Source organism: Carettochelys insculpta, chromosome 2 (genome assembly GCF_033958435.1).
Source record: "Carettochelys insculpta isolate YL-2023 chromosome 2, ASM3395843v1, whole genome shotgun sequence".
Classification (NCBI taxonomy): domain Eukaryota; kingdom Metazoa; phylum Chordata; order Testudines; family Carettochelyidae; genus Carettochelys; species Carettochelys insculpta.
Genome location: NC_134138.1, coordinates 221051564 through 221072778, shown reverse-complemented (window position 1 = coordinate 221072778; position 21215 = coordinate 221051564). Strand labels below are relative to the sequence as shown.

General features: G+C 47.4%; 1 long non-coding RNA gene across 1 annotated transcript in view; it reads left to right on the top strand.

Annotated features, from left to right (window-relative positions):
- Positions 1 to 22: 22 nt before the first annotated feature.
- The window catches only part of LOC142007954 (uncharacterized), a 117028-nt gene continuing 95835 nt past the window's right edge, over positions 23 to 21215 (top strand). Inside the window, exons 1-2 of the long non-coding RNA XR_012644047.1 lie at positions 23 to 197; positions 3383 to 3584. This is a non-coding gene — a long non-coding RNA (uncharacterized LOC142007954). The remainder of the gene's footprint in view (positions 198 to 3382; positions 3585 to 21215) is intronic.

Genomic DNA, 21215 nt, shown 5'->3' with positions numbered 1-21215 from the left:
AGTGACGTTTCTTTTAGCGGAAGTAAGAGTTGCGCAAGCTAGCTGCGGTGTGAGAGTCTTCACCCATCTACCCGTGCTGAGTGGGTTCGGAGCGCGTTGGGCTGGTACCTGGGCGGAGCGAGGGGAAGCTCCAGCAGCTACGGAGGGGGCGGGACCCGGCCGTCTATCAATCACAGCAGCGCCTGCGCAGTCTCGGGGTGAGGTGACGTTGGGCGTTAGAGGGGCAGCCCAGGCTGGGGCCGAGTTCCACGCGGGCGGGTGGCCGGTGGCTCCGTTCCTGGGCGGTATCGTGGCCGAGTGGGTCCCGCTCGTGGCGCTGCGCCTGCGGCGCCAGTCCCCCACGCATGTCCCGGGGCGGCCGGCGGGAGGCCCTGGCGCACGCCTGCCTTCAGTGTGCCAAGTTCGCAGCACCTATTTCGGCGCCTGCTGGTGCTCCCTTTGTACTCGTGGTGCAGTTCTCCCCCTGCCTTTGGAGCGCATCCTGTCCCTGGCGCCTCCGCAGAGCGGCCGTCAGTAACACGAGGGAAAAGATGTTACCTGGTAGCGATGCCAGATTTCTGGAAAACGTGGGACAGGCAGCGCTAGCCGCAGGGTCCCCCGTTGGAACTGCCTGTCCTGCATACGTTTGCTAAACGTGGCGGGTGGGGGGGGGGGGCGCTGCAGCTGGGAGCCGCCTGGGGTGCTGAGCTCTGCCAGCAGCCCCAGCTGTGGGAACCCTGGCTGGGGCAGGGCATTTTCCTGGCAAGTCCCGCAGTCTTCATTTTTTCATACATGGGGGACATGGGATTTGTCAGGGAAACTGAGGACCGTCCTGCACATTGCAGGACGTCTGGCAACCCTAGCTGTGGGATTCTTAGTTACTTTGGGGGCTGTTTCCTTTCAAGTCTCTGGTCTTCTGTCTGGGCAGAATTCTTTAATTATGTAAAATCAGTTGGCGCTTGAAGAGAAAATTTGAGTGTGCAGCTTCTGTGCATTCCTCCCACTCCTGGCTGCTGGGGGAGGGATAGAGGAGGCATTTATGCAAGCTGTGCACTTTCCCCCTCACTCCCTGATGGGAAGGGGAAGAGAAAGGGAAAGGAGAGCAGCAGTGACTGGGTATGTGCACCCCCTGCTCCCTCAAAACAGTGCCCTTGGCCTTCCACACTTATCTCTACAACGCCCCCAGACATCTGCCCTGACTCCTGATGCACCCAAGCAATTTTCACCTTGTCAAAGTTTGACTCAGACTCACAATTTATCAGACCACTCTGTTTTATTAGCAAAGCCGCTCTGCTAATACATTTAGAAGTGAGCCCCCCGAGTGGGGCTTGTCTCTTAATTTATGCAGTTTTTTGGAGAACAAGTTACAGACAAGTTACAGACAAAAGAAGAAAAAGATTTTAGTCACCACCCTCCGAGATCCCTGAGACCAGTCAGGTATCTTCAGTTACCTGCCACCCTTAACAATCTCCTTTAACAGCTTCCAGTTAACTAATTGCCCTTCACACCTTCCATTCTGATGCCTGCTTCTTAGATGTGCTGGCTCCATCTTAATTGCTTCTCCATTCAAAAGCTAACTGTCCCTACGTGTGCTCCCTCAGATACTTTGTAACATGTTTGGGCATGCCCTCTCATATACAATGTATCCAGCATGTCCCCTTATACAACGTTATACTTATACAATGTCATACTTCCACAATCCCCCCTTTTGGTCAAGGCTACACCCATGACCAATGACTTACTGGATTCCATACATCAATCGTTCTTTTTCATTACTTTCACTGGTGACATTTAACAACATTAGATTAGCACTCTGGTTAGGGGTAACCTGATGGATGGTGTGTCTTGTGCATTTTTGGATACAACAAGAAATCAATTGAAAACACACAAAGATTATTAGAATTCCAAATAGGATAGTCAGGATTCCTTGAAACAACCAGTTTCCCAGACTAGAGAAATTGAATAAGTTACTTATCCATTTCCACAAGGAACTTGGTTCTTTGTGGGGAAGGTATGCAATTTGCTCCAGATGGCTAGCATGATTTATTACCTCATTAGTATTATCAGGTATGTATACACAGCATTCTGTTCCAATTAGAGCACAGGTCCCTCCTTTGGCTGCCAGTATTATATCTAATGCCCGACGGTTTTGGAGGGCCACTTGTCGGACCGCTCCTGCTTCTTTGGCTAGAGCTTTTAAGCTCTCTCCTGTTTCATTGGCCATGATCTCAACCACCGCTTGTAACCTTAAAAGCCTTTTTGCATGGTGAATTACCCCCCCTACTGGGATTAAAGAAATGCCAACAGCTTCTTCCCAAGTTAGGGGGCTTATGTTATCTACATACCATTTAGCATCTGGCAAGTCCCTCCTTTTTTGCCTGACATTAGGGAGGCGATTTCGTGGGAGGGATTGAAGCAACCGGAATTGTGGGAAAAGCTGAGCAGGATAACAGATACCTGACCAATTTGCTGGTAACACAGTGTAAGCATTTTCCCCACAAACCCAATGATGTCCCATTAAAGCTGGGAAGGGTTGACTGCAACCCTTTGACATGTAAGAATTTACGAAGGAGGAATAGTATCCCCCAAAGGGCACAGGATGATTTTCACTGGGAGAAGAGGTAGCATTTACATGACATTTATAGATGGTGCTGTTTTTCTCAGGGAGGCTGTAGGGGGAGCAAGAGATTGAATCTCTGGTTTGATCCCAGGTTGAGAGGAAGTTTATCTTTCCATACCTGGTTTGCCATTCTCCAACCTTGTTTGAATAGTCCCATACACCATGGGACACGATGTATTGGAGACAGCTGCTCCTCCCTAGATTCAGCCCTGTCCCATTACACACCCAGCACCAGTGGCCCTTTCCTTTCACCACACTTATAAGTTTAGGAACATATGTTTTTCCCAGCCCCCAAGTGTCATTTTCCTTCCATGTCCTTTTAAGTGGATAGGGTTCTCCAGCGAGCTCTGAGGAATTCAAAGGGATTGCCATGGTGGGGATACTAGCTTGTGAGTGAGCTGGGATGTGGCTGCAGACCCAGCAATTAGAAATATTCAGGATCTGGGCTATCTGCACCTGTTGTTGGATGAAAGAATTGTCACTGTCACTCTGGATTCCCCAGACCCTCAGGACACAGTAGCTGAGGATTAAGCTTCTCAAAGGACACATGTTGGAAGCAGGACCCTTTCTGGTTCCGACAACCCCTTTTGAGGGAACCGCAGTCACGGTTTTACGTCCACCAGGCAGCAGGCGCTAGGCTCACTACTGCTTCTTGTTTGTTGGGTCCTGCTGTCTGCTTACCCTCTGCTTCTGGCAACCCTTACGAGAGCGCAGATTGTAAGGTATTGCAGGCTGTTCCTCTTTGTCTTCTGGGGTTGAAGCTGGTTCTGTGTGGTCTTGCAGAGGTGCTTGGTCCCCTGGAGGTGGCGCTGGCTTACACTGTGAGGCGTGGATCCATGCAGCGATGCCGGATAATTTCACTGCTGTCTGGGTGGTGAACAGTACCTGGTATGGACCCTTCCACCGGGGTTCCAAGGCGTGCTTCCGGAGGTGGTGCCGCAGGTAGACCCAATCACCAGGCTCAAGAGTGTGACAGGCAGCAGAGGTGGGTTCCGTCGGCCAAGCTGCTCGCACCTGCGAATGGAAGGAGCTCACAGCTTGCATTAACCCTTTGCAGTACTGGAGGAGCGTGCTGTGAGTTAGGTTTAGGTCTGGGGCTGGGGTAATAGTAGCCATTGTTCGCATAGGGTGTCCCATGATGATTTCAAATGGACTCAATTTGTGTCTCTGGGATGGGGATGACCAAATTTCCATAAGGGCCAGTGGTAAAGCAGCTGGCCAGTTTAACCCTGTGGAACTACAGATTTTTGCCAGCTTATTTTTAAGCACACCATTTCGCCTTTCAACTGCCCCTGCACTCTGTGGATGGTAGGGGCAATGCAACAGGTGGGTGACATGTAATATCTGGTTTAGACGTTGAACAATTTTTCCAGTAAAATGTGTTCCCCGGTCACTAGACAAAGTGGCAGGAATTCCCTTGGTAGGGATAATGTGGTTTAACAGACATTTTGCAACAGACAATGAATCAGCTTTGCGACAGGGAAAGGCTTCAATCCAACCCAAAAATAGACATATTATAACTAAAATGAATTCATATTTCTGACACTTTGGCATTTGTACAAAATCAAGTTGCCAGTGTAGGAAAGGTGCTTGAGGCAAACCCCGGAACCCTTGTGTTACTTTTACAGATTTGCCTACATTGTGGCTTTGACAAGTAACACAAGCGGCACAGTGGCGGGTTGCAAAGGAGCTGAAATGGGGAGCCCACCACCCTGCCTTACTCATAGCAGAGACCATCCCCTCCTTGCCGACATGCGAAACACCATGTAGCAGGGCGGCTAGAGACGGGTAGAGTGAGAGGGGGGCTACAAAGGTACCGGTGGGCGATCGCCAAAGGGAATCAGAATGCAAAGAGCAACCCAAAGCACTCCAGGAGTCTTTCTCTGTTTCTGGGGCAGAATCCTGGAGCTGAGCGAGATGAGACAGGGATGGTGGCGTTACAGAGACAGAGAGGGGACCAAGAAACGCTTCTGGTGAAGGTTTTATAGTGGCGGCATGTTTTGCAGCAGGATCAGCAAGTGCATTACCTTTTGCCACCTTGGTGTCGGCCGCTGAGTGGCCAGTACACTTAACAATTGCCAAGGCAGACGGTAGTAAAACTGCATACAGGAGGGCGGCAATGTAGGGGCCATTCTTGATAGGGGTACCAGTAGAGGTAAGAAAACCTCGAGCCTGCCAGAGGGTGCCAAAGTCATGCACAACCCCAAAGGCATACTGAGAATCAGTAAAAATAGTGGTAGAGAGCCCCTCGGCTAGAAAGCAGGCACAGGTTAGGGCAATCAGTTCAGCCACCTGGGCAGAGGTCACAGAGAGTAAAGGCGCAGCTTCTATGGTTTCAGAGAGAGAGACCACAGCGTACCCTGCAAGAAGGTGGCCTTGGTCATTTCTATAACAGGACCCATCAGTGAATAATACCAAGTCAGAGCTAGGGAGAGGTACATCTGAAAGGTCGGGGTGCGGGACAGTGATAGCAGCACTAGGTAAAGGAAGGAGGGTAGCAGGGTTTAACCGGGAGCAGCGCTTAATAGTGATATGTGAGGCTGAAAGCAGCAAAAGTTCATACCTAGTGAGGCGAGCAGAGGAGAGGTGAGCAGTGTTGCGTTGCAGAAGGAGAGTTTCCACAGAATGGGGAACCATGAGAGTGAGAGGAGAGCGGAGGACAAGGGACTCAGACATTTCGACCAGGCGCTCTGCAGCAGCTACAGCGCGTAGGCAAGGGGGTAAACCCTGGGCTACAGGGTCCAAGGTTGCAGAAAAATAAGCCACCGGGCGATTTCTGTCACCGTGCTCCTGAGTAAGAACCCCAAGGGCACAAGCAGATTGTTCGTGACAGAAAAGGGTAAAAGGCTTGTCATAGTTAGGTAACCCTAAGGCAGGGGCAGAGGCTAAATTCTGCTTAAGGGAGATGAAAGCAGCATTTGCTTCAAGTGGCCATGGCATGGGGTTAGGTACAGAGGATCGAGTGAGTTCTTGGAGTGGTTTAGCCAGAGAAGCATATTGGGGAATCCGTTGCCTACAGAACCCTGTCATGCCTAAGACTTTTCTGACCTGGCGTGGACAGCAAGGCTGGGGAAAGCTAAGGATGGCTTGTACCCAGGCTGGAGAGAGTGTACGGGAGCCCTGGGAGAGAAGGAAGCCTAGGTATGTGACAGAGGTTTGGCAGAGCTGCAATTTTGTGCGAGAAGCCTTATGACCCTTGTTCGCTAAAGCTGTGAGAAGTGTTAGTGAATCAGTTTCTGAGGCAGACAGAGGGGGGGAGCACAGGAGTAAGTCGTCCACATATTGGATCAGTGTGGATCCTGATGGGAAAACCAGATCAGCAAGATCCCTGGCTAGGGCTTGAGAAAAATAGGATGGACTCTCTGTATACCCCTGGGGAAGGGTAGTCCATGTATATTGCTGACCCTTGTAGGAGAAGGCAAAGAGATACTGGGATTCAGAGTGAACTGGGACAGAGAAGAAAGCGGAGCACAAATCTACAACAGTAAAGTGGGTTGCATTTGGAGGAATAGACTCTAGTATTGTAGTGGGGTTAGGGACCACTGGAAAAGAAGGTATGACAATACGGTTAATAGCTCGAAGGTCTTGAACAAATCGCCACGATTTGCCATCAGCCTTTTGAACTGGGAGGATAGGGGTGTTACAGGGGCTGGAACAAGGGACAATAATTCCTTGTTCTTTTAATGCAGATATAACTGGAGCAATCCCAGCCTCTGCCTCAGGATTCAAAGGATACTGAGACAGGCGAGGCAGAGGTTTGGAATTGTCTACAGTAATCCGAAGTGGGTCAGTATTTAATCGGCCCACTTCAGATGGGTGAGATGGCCATAGGGAGGAAGGAACCTGAGAGATTAGGTGCTCTAGGGACGGAGTTAAGGGACAGCAAGGGACCGGAGTGGAGAGGGAAGTTTCAGACAGCAGGGAGGCTACAGAATCACATAAGGAAGACTGAGGGATTTGCAGATAGACGCCATCTGGGGAGCAGTAAATAGAACAGCCAAGTTTGCATAGCAATTCCCGTCCCAGAAGGTTTGCAGGGGTGGAATCAGAGAGGAGGAATGCCTGGTCCTCAGAGAGGGGACCGACCTGAACAGACAAAGGCTCTGAGAGGGGAAAAGAGGTAGGGATCCCTGTAATGCCAACAGCAGACACAGATTTTCCAGATCGGGGAACCACAGGCAAGTCAGTGGTGCGGATTGTAGAAAGAGAAGCTCCAGTATCAACAAGGAAAGGGAGAGAGAATCATTTACAGTCAGGACACATTCTCCAGTAGGGGACAGAGGTAATAAGGGAGCTAAAACTTTCTGAGGTTCCCCAGCATCCTGTCATTGTTGGGGTGAAAAATAGGGTTGGGGATCAGCTGGAGGAACCAGCGGGGGGTTCACTTGATTTCCCATACAATTATTAGGTCGTCTTGGACACTCTCTTTTCCAGTGTCCAGGCTGTTTACAGTAGTTACAAACCCCAGTTAATCCAGCCCCCCGCCCCCTTCCGCGACCCCGTCCCTGTCCCCGGTGTGGTCTGCTTAGCCCTGAATAATGCTGTATCTGCAGAGCCATTAGCTTTTGGGAGGACTGTTCCTCCTTTCCTTTTAAAGTGCGGTGGCAATGCTCTGCTACTGCCAGCAATTTGTCCATGGTTTCAGTCTCCCATCCCACACTTATTCGTTTTAACATGCTGCCTGTGGCAGGGAGAAGACCATCAACAAATGCATGTGCCAAGGCCCCCTGCCCATTTACATCGGGCTCTTGTATTCCTGAATGTTGTAGGAAAATATCAGTTAGCCGGGACCTATAGTCGCCTGGGCTTTCTCCTTGCCCTTGCTTACAGCAACTTATTGCTGTCCAGTTTGTTTTAGGAGCCCACACTTTGGGAATGGCTTGATGCAGGCGCTTCCAAAGAGCCATACACCGGTCTCTGTACGCCGAATCTGGGCCAGTACTTTTTATGGTTGAGTGGCGTGCCTCAGCTGGCCAGCCTGCGGCAGCCAACCATTTTTCATAATAACTGGCAGGAGCTAACAATTTGCACAGTTGGAGGAGATCTGTCTCAGAGGATTCATAGGTTTCACAGATTAACAGAAACTCCTCAGCAAATTTGACAGAGTTTTCCTGTGGTTTGGGAAAACCTTTAACTATAGATAAAAGTTCCGTACGAGTCCAGGGCTTATAATCCCATATGGACTCACTTTCTCCCATCTTAAGGACTCGTAAGGGTGCCACAACAGTTTGATCAGAGTCTCTCATTAACCTCCCATCAGGTTCTCTTTTCCAAGAAGAGATGTCAAGAGAATCTTTGCAGTTTGCTTTGGATTTCTTCTTCATAATATTTTGCAGAGCTGCGAGGCCAATGAGGGTATCTTCTTCACTTTCATTATCTGTAGTCACTGAAGATTTTTCTTTTTCTGATTTCTTATTTGCGCAGGAGTATGGTGGGGGTCGGGTTTGATCTGGATCATTGCACAGGACTGGGCAAAGGGGAGCGCTCGGACTAGTGGTGGGAGAGACTGCATCCAACTGAACTTTTAGTTTTTTGATAGAATTTTTAAGAGAGGTGAGTTTTGACTCAGTCCATCTACGATTTGCCTCTTCCCACCACTGCATGAAGCAGTCTACTTCTCCTCTCTCCAGTTTGGTTTTTGGGAGGACGAGTGTGCTTTTTAAAGCGTCCACTCGATCCTTGTCCCAAGAACCTGACAGTGGCCACTGTAATTTGGGGTTCTCTAGAGCTAATTTGGACCATTTTTCAAGAAACCTACAAGAGTCCGGACCCCTCCTAAAATACATAAAATAAGCCGGAGTTCCCTTAGGGAACTGTTCTACCTTAGACTTCTGATTACCCATCCAGGAGGACTTCACACAGCACTCACACAAGAAGGAAATTCAGGCTCGGCAGAGCGGTACCCGGTGCAACAACCAGAAAGGAGCCCACAGGCTACTGCCTCAACTGCCCTTGCTTTCACACCAGAGGTTATACCCAAGGCGTGGTGCGGCTGCAGCTGTGCAGATTCCACTTATTCAGACCGTGGGGACAGGGACCCCTTGGTCAGCCAGTCTCCGGACAGAGATGGCTCCCAGATTCACACACACACCACAGGGAAGACGGATAGACACAAAGACAAGACAGTCCTCAAACCGGTTAAAGCACAAAAATAATAATTACCTGAGATGTCTGATTCCAGAAGCTGGATCCAAAGACCCCTACCCGAACAGAGTGGGAACCAACAAGTTCGATGGCGTAGACTGCGCTGCTGCTGTGTACCTTTCTGTCTTGTGGAGGATCGCTTGGACTAAGTGTCCAGGCGCCGGCTGCCACGATCGTCCTGCAAGGCAGTCAGGGATCACACAGCCTCAGCGAAGCCGCTTGCCATCTCGGTGGAACCTCCAAATTGTCAAAGTTTGACTCAGACTCACAATTTATCAGACCGCTCTGTTTTATTAGCAAAGCCGCTCTGCTAATACATTTAGAAGTGAGCCCCCCGAGTGGGGCTTGTGTCTCTTAATTTATACAGTTTTTTGGAGAACAAGTTACAGACAAGTTACAGACAAAAGAAGAAAAAGATTTTAGTCACCACCCTTCGAGATCCCTGAGACCAGTCACGTATCTTCAATTACCTGCCACCCTTAACAATCTCCTTTAACAGCTTCCAGTTAACTTAACTAATTGCCCTTCACACCTTCCATTCTGATGCCTGCTTCTTAGACGTGCTGGCTCCATCTTAATTGCTTCTCCATTCAAAAGCTAACTGTCCCGACGTGTGCTCCCTCAGATACTTTGTAACATGTTTGGGCATGCCCTCTCATATACAATGTATCCAGCATGTCCCCTTATACGACGTTATACTTATACAATGTTATACTTCCACAACCTCCTGCCATGAGCTCTCACGCTCTGTTCCATGCTTAAATTTCATACAGGTTCTGTTGCATTGCACCTCCCCATCCCCCTGTCCTGAGCTCCTTTTCCTCCCAGAAGGGTGCACTATGACAGCATCTGTAAGAAATGTAATTTACCTTCACTCTGGGGAGAGAAATCCACGCTGCATCCCTTGTGGCAGGAGATCCACGCAGCAGGAAGAATCACTATGGGGTCACTTGCTAGGGCTTGCCTGCCTGCCTGCCAGAGAGACTGTAGTTGGAGCTGGAATAATTTCTCAAAAACAGTTCCCTGTCAGTCCTTGTTTACGTTAAAAATGTAGTCATGGGTAGGTGTTGGGAGTGCATGACAGGATGGATCATTTGACTGCCCTACTGTGGTCATTCCTTTTGAAGCATATGATACTGGTTGTTGTAGGAAGACAGGATACTGGTCTAACCCAGCATGCTCATTATTAGGTTCTTAACTGCATAGCTACAGATTATGAAAAAATTCACAACCTGTGTGACCTCGTTAGGTGGACCTAATCCCCACAGTAGAGACAGCTGGTGGAAGTAGCACTATGGCAATTTTTTTCTGTCTACCTACCTACCATCTCTCAAAGGAGTGTATTTACTGAAATGGTGGTAAACCCATGTCTGTCACTGTTGTGTCCACAGTGGTAGTGCTGCACTTATGCTAGTTGTAGTGTAGGTGTACCTAGAGAAACAAGCTTTTTCTTGTTTTCTTTTTTTTTCAAGATTATAAATAAAAAACCAGAATGCTTCACCTGTTCAGTTCAGCTCACTGATGGCATGGTCTAATCCACTGAGCATTGTTAAAGCTAATCTAATACCTGGGACTTTATCTCCATAGCTATGCCATAGACTACAATGAAATTTGACTAAGGGAGTGTGTGGGCATGAACAGTTGATGTCCTGATGATGCCTCTGGAGGATGGAAATCCCTTAATTACATAAAGTCGGTGCTTGAAGAGAAAATTAAAACAAAGTTCAGTGAAATTCTGGGGGTGCACTGATATTGGTAGTTCTGAAAATAGTAAAGGCTAACGATTCCATCATACATTCTCCTTCTATCTCCATAGTCTAACCCATCTTTAATTTAATTGACTAACAAAGTGTTTTAATTTCAGGTACACAGATTTCTAATTTGAAAGCCCCAACTGAAAGTATTTGGCCCTGTTTTAGTATTCCTTTGCTTAGAAATAGCATTTCTGTAATCTCGTCAGCGTTCCATGCACTAATTAAGATATATCAATTATGATCAGTATTACTTTAATGAAAGTTATGGGAAGGAATCTGGTCCAAGTGGAAAAGAAACTGAGAAAAGGTAGTAAATGAAGGTGGGATCCACCCAGGTACGTTAAGTGCCTAATTCCCATTTATAGGCACTATTGTGTTCTACAGAGCTGTTACTTGGCTGTCATCTAATCCTAAATTTTTATACTGAAATTTCACCAGGTTCATCTGTCTCCTTCTTAAATCCCAAAGCCATTTATGAAACATTTGGAATATAAGCATTCAGCCACTGAGTCTTATGCACAGCCAGTGCCTCTAAGCCCTGCACACCTCGTGGACTGGGCTCAGCACATTCAAGTTCATACAAAACAGAGCATGAGCTTGCAAGGGAATAGTGTAAGAAGGGCCTCCATTACAACCTTGTCCTTTATCTAGTGCAGTGGTTCCCAACCTTTTCACCAATGTGGACTTCCAATCACTCCCCAAATCATTAATGGACCCCTAATCGCCCCCCACACCTGTTCACAGACCCTGCCCCCATCAAAGGCAATTCTAGCTGCTATATACACTTCATTAAATGAAAAAGGAAAGCACAACAGATTTTCAGACAGCAATTAATAAGATTATTGGAAGATATTTAATTTAAAAGTAATAATTGATTGTAACTTCACAATTGATTTAAAATTTATTTTCTATAATCATTTTTATGTATGTTATTTTTTTCACTGACCCCCTGCAGTACCTTCATGGATCCCTAGGGGTCTGCAGACCCGAGGTTGGGAACTGCTGACTTAGTGGTTATTTCACCCACTATATGGAAGTTTTGTCCACAATGGCTACGTCTGCACTAGCCAAAAACTTCGAAATGGCCATGCAAATGGCCATTTTGAAGTTTACTAATGAAGTGCTGAAATACATATTCAGTGCCTCATTAGCATGCGGGCGGCCACAGCGCTTCGAAATTGATGCGGCTCGCTGCCACGTGGCTCGTCAAGACAGGGCTCCTTTTCGAAAGGACCCCGGCTACTTCGAAGTCTCCTTATTCCTTTGAGCAGATGGGAATAAGGGGACTTCGAAGTAGTCGGGGTCCTTTCGAAAAGGAGCCGCGTGGCGGTGAGCCGCGTCAATTTTGAAGTGCCGCAGCTGCCCGCATGCTAATGAGGCACTGAATATGTATTTCAGCACTTCATTAGTAAACTTCAAAAGGGCCATTCGTGTGGCCATTTCGAAGTTTTTGGCTAGTGTAGATGTAGCCTATAAGAGTAATAGGAGAAGCTACTTTAAACACAGGTGGCACCTATTTACCTAAAGGTGTGATTTTAAAAACATGGGTAAACTGAGCATTCTTATTCAATTTAAATCCTTATCTAAAAGTACAAGCCTCACATCATCAGAACACTTTCATTGGGTGAACATAAACTGAAGGTAGGTCTGTATTAGGTTTCAACAAGGCATCAAGTTAAAAGAGCAATATATTTTGTCATGCTTAATTACTACTAAAGATGGAGGGGGACGAAAACTTTTACATAATTGGACTTTCAGTTGTTTGGTTGAATTGGCAGGGTTGACAGGAAAACAAATTTATACCATGAATTAGTTTGAGCTGTAATTACAGCAAATAAACACAACCCCATTTGGTCACCTTTATGGTGTTTTTTGAGGTAAAACTGCACTTGAAATATACATGAAGTTGGTCAGTAAAATGCATTAAATGCACATAGCAAAAATCACATATGAACACTGCCATAGATTATTATTTGTAGACAAATAAAATGCACTATTGCTTGGTCTGAAATGTCAAAGAAAATCTGAAATGATTCCTGATTATATAAAATAGTACAAATAAAAATGCAAACGTTTTGAATTTTTAAAAGACAGGTATACATTTCAATAAGAATATATTAAAGATGCATGTGCTTCAGGATTCACTGTGATAAATCAAGTCTGTCAAATGCAATTCAGTAAAATATCACCAGGTGGCACAATAGAACCTTGATGCTATTCAGCATAATCCTCAGAATAAACAGTATCCAAAAAGAGCAGCGTAGACTAAAAATCTGAACTAGAATACAATGTTCAGGTTACAGTCCTGTTTTCTCAGTGATTGCTCTGCCAATCCTTAATAGCTAGCAAGAGATTATTATGGAAAATGGACTAAGGCAGTAAATACCTTACTTTTTTTTAATTAATAATTTTATATGATTTTTATTGGCAATTATGATGTCTGGAATGAATATTTCCTGGCATGTAATGACTGGCTGGACTTGGTTCTAGCCCTCAATGGCCAACAGGATCATTAAATGCCAGGAAATGGCTGATCTGAAGGTCATTATTGCCTAAATTATGAATAATTTTTTGGAAATAAAAATAATACAAAAATAAAATATATTGAAGTAGTTCCCTTTTATTTGTCTTTAAATCCAGGTACTTAAGAGAGTTGTCCTTAGGTTGATTGATAACTGAGCTACTGCTTTGCTTCCATGTTGACTTTTAAAATCTTAAGGCACAAGTTTTCAAAGGGCTTGTCTACACTAGCTCCCTCCTTCGAAGTGGGCATTTAAATGAGCCCGATTGGTGCACAGCCCCTCAGTGCTATTCTGCATATGCAGCACATCATTAGCATAATTCTTGCCCCACAAACTTCAACATTGCTAACTTCGAAGCACTGGCAAACACCGTAGCCACGGGCATTTCAAACTATCTGCACATTAAAAGAAGTAAAAACATATTAAATAATTTTTTAAAAATATTTTCCATGTAAATAAGTTTTGTAGTTCTCACAGAGATGTCATGACATGAGAAGTAAATATGCCACATGATTATAAATCCATTGATCTGCATAGTTTTAAACAGGATGGGAAATTATTCCTAAGACAAGGGCTGATTAGACTGGAGGCAAGGCTTTGAGCCAGGCCTAACCAGCTAGCAGCTCTCTCTATAAGAAGGGAGCTTTCAGCGAACCCTGTGAGGAGCGAGCAGGGGCAGCAGCTAACAGGGAAGAGAGTTTGCCTCTGGGAGTTCGCCGAGGGAGGAGCCCTGTGTTTGCTGTCCTTTTCAGGTATGGTGTTCCACCTCTGCCCTGCAAGGCAGCACTATCAGGGAAAGGAGTCTCTGAAGAGAAGAGCCTGAAGAGTGATGGGGGAAGGTGGACCTGGGGGCATTGAGAGCAGCTGGGGGGAGAGGGGCCAGTGCAGTGAGGAGGGCAGAGGGGGGTAGTGGGTTGGGGAGGGTCCTATGGTGATGGTAGCTGGGGGGGTGCGAAAGGTGGGGAGGAGGGTCCTGGGGATATGAGGTCATTGCTCCACAGGGAGCTATGGTGACTCGTGGTGACAGGGAGGTATGAAGTAGTGGGATTCTTAACCACATTCTCCACACCCCACTGCCTTGTGGGTTATCCTGGGAAGGAGAAAGGCTAAGGGAGTAAACCCTGACAGAAAATCCGGAGTGGAGTCCGAAGGCAGTTCGGTGTCAACTTCTGGCACTGTCCCGGCAATTCCTGCAGCTGAGCTGGTACCAGACGTGGAGGTTATCCTCTCCTTTGGACTATATCAGTAAAGCCGAGAGGGGGACACTGGTGTCTGGGCAGCCCAGAGTCTCCATAATAAGCGCTGAGGCTCGCGCCTGGTACTCCGGCATCACTGCACAGCGTTGCGTCAACACGGGAGGCAACAGATGCCGGTTATAAGCTCTTGCTCGATTGGCGAAGAGAATGAGCGCCAGGGGTTGCCTTCGATGGTGGGAGAGATCCTCTTATCTCACTGGACAGTCACCGCCCACCTCAAGCTGGGCAGCCCCCAGCCAATAGGGTACTGTCCCGTCACAGTTCACCTGCCTCACTGGGTGCGTGAGGCTTAAGGTTCCTGAACCTGACGAGTGACTGAAATTTGGGCACCAGGCAAACCAATAAGAAAATCAACAAGAAATGAGAAACATCAACAATTTAAGCTTGCTTGCTGGAATGTGCAGACCATGCTGACTGGCTTGACTGAAGATCTTCAGGTCATCGGTGACACCCGAAAGACCGCTGTCATCAACGAGGAACTGAAGAGGCTCAGAGTTGATATCGCTGCACTGCAAGAGACGCGACTCGCAGATTCGGGATCTCTAAAGGAAAAGGACTACACCTTTTTCTGGCAGGGTAAAGCCCAAGAAGAACCCAGAGAGCATGGTGTTGGCTTTGCTGTCAGAAACACCCTTCTACAAATGGTGGAATTAGGCATGGGCGGATCAGAAAGACTTCTTCGGATCACGCTTCAAACTTGCGCCGGTCCTGTCCACCTGATCAGCGCTTATGCTCCAACCCTGTACGCCACACCAGAGGTAAAAGACAAGTTCTATGACATGCTTAGTGCTGCTGTAGCGCAAATACCTGCTTGTGAACAACTGTACATCTTGGGTGACTTCAGTGCAAGAGTTGGAGCTGATTGGGCCTCATGGCCTTCCTGCTTAGGACACTTCGGTGTGGGAAAAATGAATGACAATGGACAGCGTCTCCTTGAACTGTGCACGTACCACGATCTGTGCATCACAAACACATTCTTCCAAACGAAGCCACAGCACAGAGTGTCTTGGAGACACTCACACTCAAAGGGCATCAACTAGACGTGGTCATCACTAGGCGTAATAACCTCAAAAATGTCCTTCTGACACGCAGCTATCATAGTGCTGACTGTGGTACAGATCACTCGCTAGTTTGCTCCAAGCTCAGGCTGAGACCCAAGAAGCTGTACTGCTGTAAACCTGCTGGAAGGCCCCACATTGATGCCAGAAAGACGGCAAACTCGGATAAAGCTGAAAAGTTCAGAGACACCCTCCAGGAAAATCTGCGCCGATGTGACATCCAAATGGCAACATCTGAGGGATACAGTTTACAACACGGCCTTGTCGGTGTTTGGAAGAAGAGCTAGAAACACGAACGACTGGTTCGAAGCTAACTCCGATGAGATGATTCCAGTCATTGAAAAGAAGCGCGCTGCACTCCTGGGCTGCGTCTACACGTGCACGCTACTTCGAAGTAGCGGCACTAACTTCGAAATAGCGCCCGTCATGTCTACACGTGTTGGGCGCTATTTCGAAGTTGAAATCGACGTTAGGCGGCGAGACGTCGAAGTCGCTAACCCCATGAGGGGATGGGAATAGCGCCCTACTTCGACGTTCAACATCGAAGTAGGGACGTGTAGACGATCCGCGTCCCGCAACATCGAAATAGCGGGGTCCTCCATGGCGGCCATCAGCTGGGGGGTTGAGAGATACTCTCTCTCCAGCCCTTGCGGGGCTCTGTGGTCACCGTGGGCAGCAGCCCTTAGCCCAGGGCTTCTGGCTGCTGCTGCTGCAGCTGGGGGTCCGTGCTGCATATACAGGGTCTGCAACTAGTTGTTGGCTCTGTGTATCTTGCACTGTTTAATGAAAGTGTGTCTGGGAGGGGCCCTTTAAGGGAGCGACTTGCTGTTGAGTCCGCCCCGTGACCCTGTCTGCAGCTGTGCCTGGCTCCCTTATTTCGATGTGTGCTACTTTGGCGTGTAGACGTTCCCTCGCTGTGCCTATTTCGATGTTGGGCTGAGCAACGTCGAAGTTGAACATCGACGTTGCCAGCCCTGGAGGACGTGTAGACGTTATTCATCGAAATAGCCTATTTCGATGTCGCAACATCGAAATAAGCTATTTCGAAGTTGGGTGCACGTGTAGACGTAGCCCTGGAGTACAAACGCTCACCGAGACAGAGTACCCAGCAAGCGCTTAGAGCGGCCAGAAGAACAGTACAGCAGACAGCCAGGTGCTGTGCCAGCAACCATTGGCTCCAGCTATGCAGCAACATCCAGACCTGTGCTGACTTTGGTAATCTCTGAGGAATGTACGAGGGCATGAAGAAGGCATTAGGACCCACCCAGAACAAGATGGCACCTCTGAAATCCAAATCTGGTGAAGTCATCGCTGACAAAGCCAAACAGATGGAGCGCTGGGTTGAGCACCACTCTGAGCTGTACTCACGCGAGAACGTTGTGGTTGACGCAGCCCTCGATGTCGTCGAGCTCCTACCAGTAATGGACGAACTGGATCAAGAACTGACTGTGGATGAACTGAAGAGAGCCATCGACAGCATTGCAGCAGGAAAGGCCCCTGGCCAGGATGGTATACCACCAGAGGTAATCAAGTGTGCCGCGGACACACTCCTGGAACCCCTACGTGAGCTACTGTGCCTGTGCTGGAAAGAGGGTGAGGTTCCACAGGATATGCACGACGCTAACATTGTAACTTTGTATAAGAACAAAGGAGACAGAAGAGACTGCAACAACTACCGTGGATTCTCCCTCCTAAGCGTCGCTGGTAAACTGTTCGCTTGCGTCATCCTTGGCAGACTCCAGAAGATTGCTGAGAGGGTGTACCCCGAATTGCAGTGCGGATTCCGCGCAGAGAGGCCTACCGTTGACATGGTCTTCCCTCTAAGGCAGCTGCAGGAGAAGTGCAGGGAGCAGAGGACGCCACTCTACATAGCCTTCATCGACCTGACGGCGCATTATTGGATGCTTTCAGAATCAGGAGCGGCGTCAAACAAGGATGCGTGCTTGCTGCGACATTGTTCAGGATCATCTTCGCACTCCTCCTGAAGCATGCCTTTGGCTCTTCAACAGAGGGCATCTTGCTGCACACAAGATCTGATGGGAAACTGTTTAATCTTGCAAGGCTGAGAGCTAAGTCTAAGGTGCGGGAAGTCCTCATCAGAGACATGCTGTTCACAGACGATGCTGCTGTAATGTCTCACACAGAAGACCAGCTTCAAAAACTGCTGGATCAGTTCTTCAAAGTGTGCAAGGACTTTGGGCTTACCATCAGCCTGAAGAAGACAAACGTACTCGGTCAGGATGTTGCTGAATCCCCATCAATCAGCATTGACAACTATATGTTAGAGGTCGTCCATGAGTTCGTGTACCTCGGGTCCACCATCACTGACACCCTGTCGTTGGACACTGAGCTAAATAGGAGGATCGGAAAAGCGGCCACAACTCTGTCCAGACTCAGCAAGAGAGTGTGGAATAACAACAAGCTGTACACTCACACCAAAATGCAAGTCTACAGAGCCTGCATCCTCAGCACCCTCCTTTATGGCAGCGAGACTTGGACCCTGTATGCCCACCAGGAAAAGAGGCTGAACGTCTTCCACTTGCGCTGCCTCAGACTCATCCTTGGAATATCGTGGAAGGACAGAGTGACCAACACCGCCGTCCTCGAGCAAGCTGGAATCCCAACCATGCACACCCTCCTCAGGCAGCGTCGGCTCTGCTGGCTTGGCCATGTCCACAGGATGAATGATGGAAGGATTCCAAAAGACATCCTGTATGGTGAGCTAGCCTCTGGCAAAAGACCTCCCGGACGCCCCCAGTTGTGCTACAAAGATGTCTGCAAGAGAGACCTCAGAGAGGTAGACATCGAGCTGGACAACTGGGAAGAACTAGCAGACGACCGCAGCAGATGGAGGCAGGGGTTACACAAGGGCCTTCAGAAGGGCGAGATGAGGATCAGACAGCTAGCAGAGGAGAAGCGAGTGCACAGAAAGCGCACTAAGGACTTGCCAGACACCCACCACATCTGCAAGAGATGCAGCAAGGACTGTCACTCTCGTGTGGGTCTTCATAGTCACAGTAGATGCTGTAAATGAAGTCCTCAATTGAAACTATAAAGGGTGTGATCCATAGTCTCTGCAGACTGAAGGATGCCTACTACTACTAGGGTTGGATTTCCAGTTAAGCACAGTAGGCATGTGCCTACAAGTGCCAGCGTTTTAGGGGAGCCTAAAAATCAAAGGTGGGTTAAAAGTTTATTTTATGCAGAAGGCATGGGTTAGCCATAGGCAGGCTGAGGGAGCTAGCTGAAGATGCTGTGCAGGGGGTGCAAAAGGTGTAAATCCAATCCTGGTTCTGGTTCACACTTTGTGAAATTTTGAAGAAATCTGCCCTGAATGTTTTAAAGAAGTAAAAGCCCTGAAAAAGCTAAGAGTGAAGGATCAAAAATGGCCCTCTCAGAAAAGCCCAGTGCAATTTAAAAAAATTTAAAAAAAAAGTCAAATCCAATACCTGACCCAGCTTTCTTACTCTGTGGAAATGACCAGTCTGGGTCTAATTATGTTCTAATCATCTCACAAAAAGATGCACTTTCCAAAGTCTTTTCCAATGCTTGTTTTTTATTCACTTTCACCTTGATGCCTTCAGTAGCACTGCAGTCTGTTAACAAAATAACAGCAGCCAATCTTTATGAAGAGGGTCAGCCTGAGCGTCCAAAGTGCGGAGTACCCTTTGGGAGCTGCTGAGTGCTTGCAGCTTCCACTGACTCCTGTACTTCCATGGAATGCGCGTTACTTCACAGGCTCAGGCTCACTCTGTCTTTTTTCAAGAACTTTGAGAACAACCAATGAGGCTGAGCTGTTTGACATCCATTGAGGGTCTCTCTCATTAATACTAATATTCTGTAATCTGATACTTATCTTTTGCTCCTCTTTTTTTCTCTGTATAGTTTTTCTATGCAGTTACACTATCTAAAGAATTTCAGCCGAGGATCAGAGCAATATTTATCTTTTGGGATTAACTGAAAAACACCTCTGGAGCCTGAGGCTGCTTCTACACACACCACCTCCTGTTGGAGGTGGCATGGTAATGAGGCAATTCGAAGCAGGCTAATGAGGTACTAACGTGCATATTCAGCACCTCAATAGCATAATGGCAGTCGCACAAATTTCAAAGTGCAGACTTGGAATTGCAGATTGACAGTTTAGGTGGGGGCAGTTTTGACATAAGCGCCCTACTTCAACATTCCCTTACTTCCATCTACTTTTGTGGGAGTATGGGAATGTTGAAGTGGGGCACTTATTTCAAAACTGCCCCCATGTTCACTGTCAATATGCAATTTGCAGTCTGCACTTTGAAATTCGTGCAACTGCAGTTATGCTATTGAGGTGCCGAATATGCACGTTAGTACCTCATTAGCCTGCTTCGAATTGCCTCATTAACATGCCACCTCCAAGGGGAGGTGGCATGTTTAGAAGCAGCCTGAATGTAATAGGAGTAAGAGTTTTACTGTTGATGATGTTATCGAAGATTTAGCTATTTACAGAAGAACCTGGCCAATAATGTTACTTTACCTTTTCTGTTTCTCTTTATTTTTCACTGCTATCTAGGTGTGGTCAGCCTGTTCGGCCAGCAAACGTAGTCCTTAATCAAAGAAGCTTGCCATCTCGGGTTGATATTTCCAAAGAATAAAATAATTTTAATGGAAGGCATTTGTCTAAATTCCCTCGGCTGCGTTTTGCATAGTTGTAGTGGTTTGTCCTGTGTCTGCAGAGGTGCTAATGCACCACTGTACCTTGAACAATCCCTTAGAATGTGTGTTAACTTCTGCTAATCAATCTCTCCTGCTTTGTATTTAGTTGTAATAGGGAGCACCTTTCCCACACATGAGCTCTGTGTAGCTCAAAAGTTTGTACTTTTCACTAACAGAAGTTGGACCGATAAAAGATTATCTAACCTGCCTTACCCTGCTTTGAAAAGTCTCAACCTAAGGCTCCAGTCCTGCAATCTGATCTGTGTGAGTGGACATGAAGGCCTACACAGGCAGACGTGGCAAGTTCCCCCAGGAGCTTGCTCTACCCCAGGCCCAATCCTGCTATCTTCCCTTTTCCCAAGTCCTCACTTCTGCTACACCTCATCCTGCCCCAGCTACTCCCTGTAACCCTCCTGACCCCAGCGCTTGCATGCAGTTGAATAGCTGATCATGGGAGATGAACAGCTGTGGGAGGGATGGGGAGGAGTTGATTGGTGGTGCCTGCCAGGGGGTGAGAGAACAAGTGGGTGAGGGAGGGAGAAAGCTGATCCATGGGGCTGCCAGTGGGTGCTGAGCACCCATTTATTATACTTTAATGCATGGGGAAGGAAAGCCCCTTGGTCTATAAGGCTACTTTATTGCATTTGCTTTTGTCTGTCCTTAGAGCTATAGCGAGCAGTGGGTTTTTCATTCACTTTGAAGAAAAATTAGGAAAACAAAGAATCAACCTGAGCTTTCATCCCAAGCTTGGTGGAAACCGCAGCCAGATCTTCCCTAAGGTTCAAAAAGCTTTCTATTTGTTTTGGCATATGACTGCACTCCACGATTTTAGTTTGGACCAAAAGTGGGATTGCTGAGAACAAACTTCCTCGTGTTATGCATTGTGGTTACAACTTACTAGGAATCAGGGAATAACAGAAATTTTATGGGGGTTCCGTCTGAATTATAAACAAAGAGGTTTAGAGAAATATTGAGAGGCTTGGAGATTTATTCCAAAAAAAAATCTAAACATTTTGCTGTTTACCCATCACTGTCAGCAGTTCCTTTCCTAAGAACACCTTTTGTTGACTGCTAAAGTCAGTTTTTAATTCCAAATTAGATATAAAATATTGTGATTATTGAGGATCTTTCTTTTCAGAGTCATCAGCTGAGCAGGAAAACATGAAAACCAGGAGCATGTCAATGCCAGATTT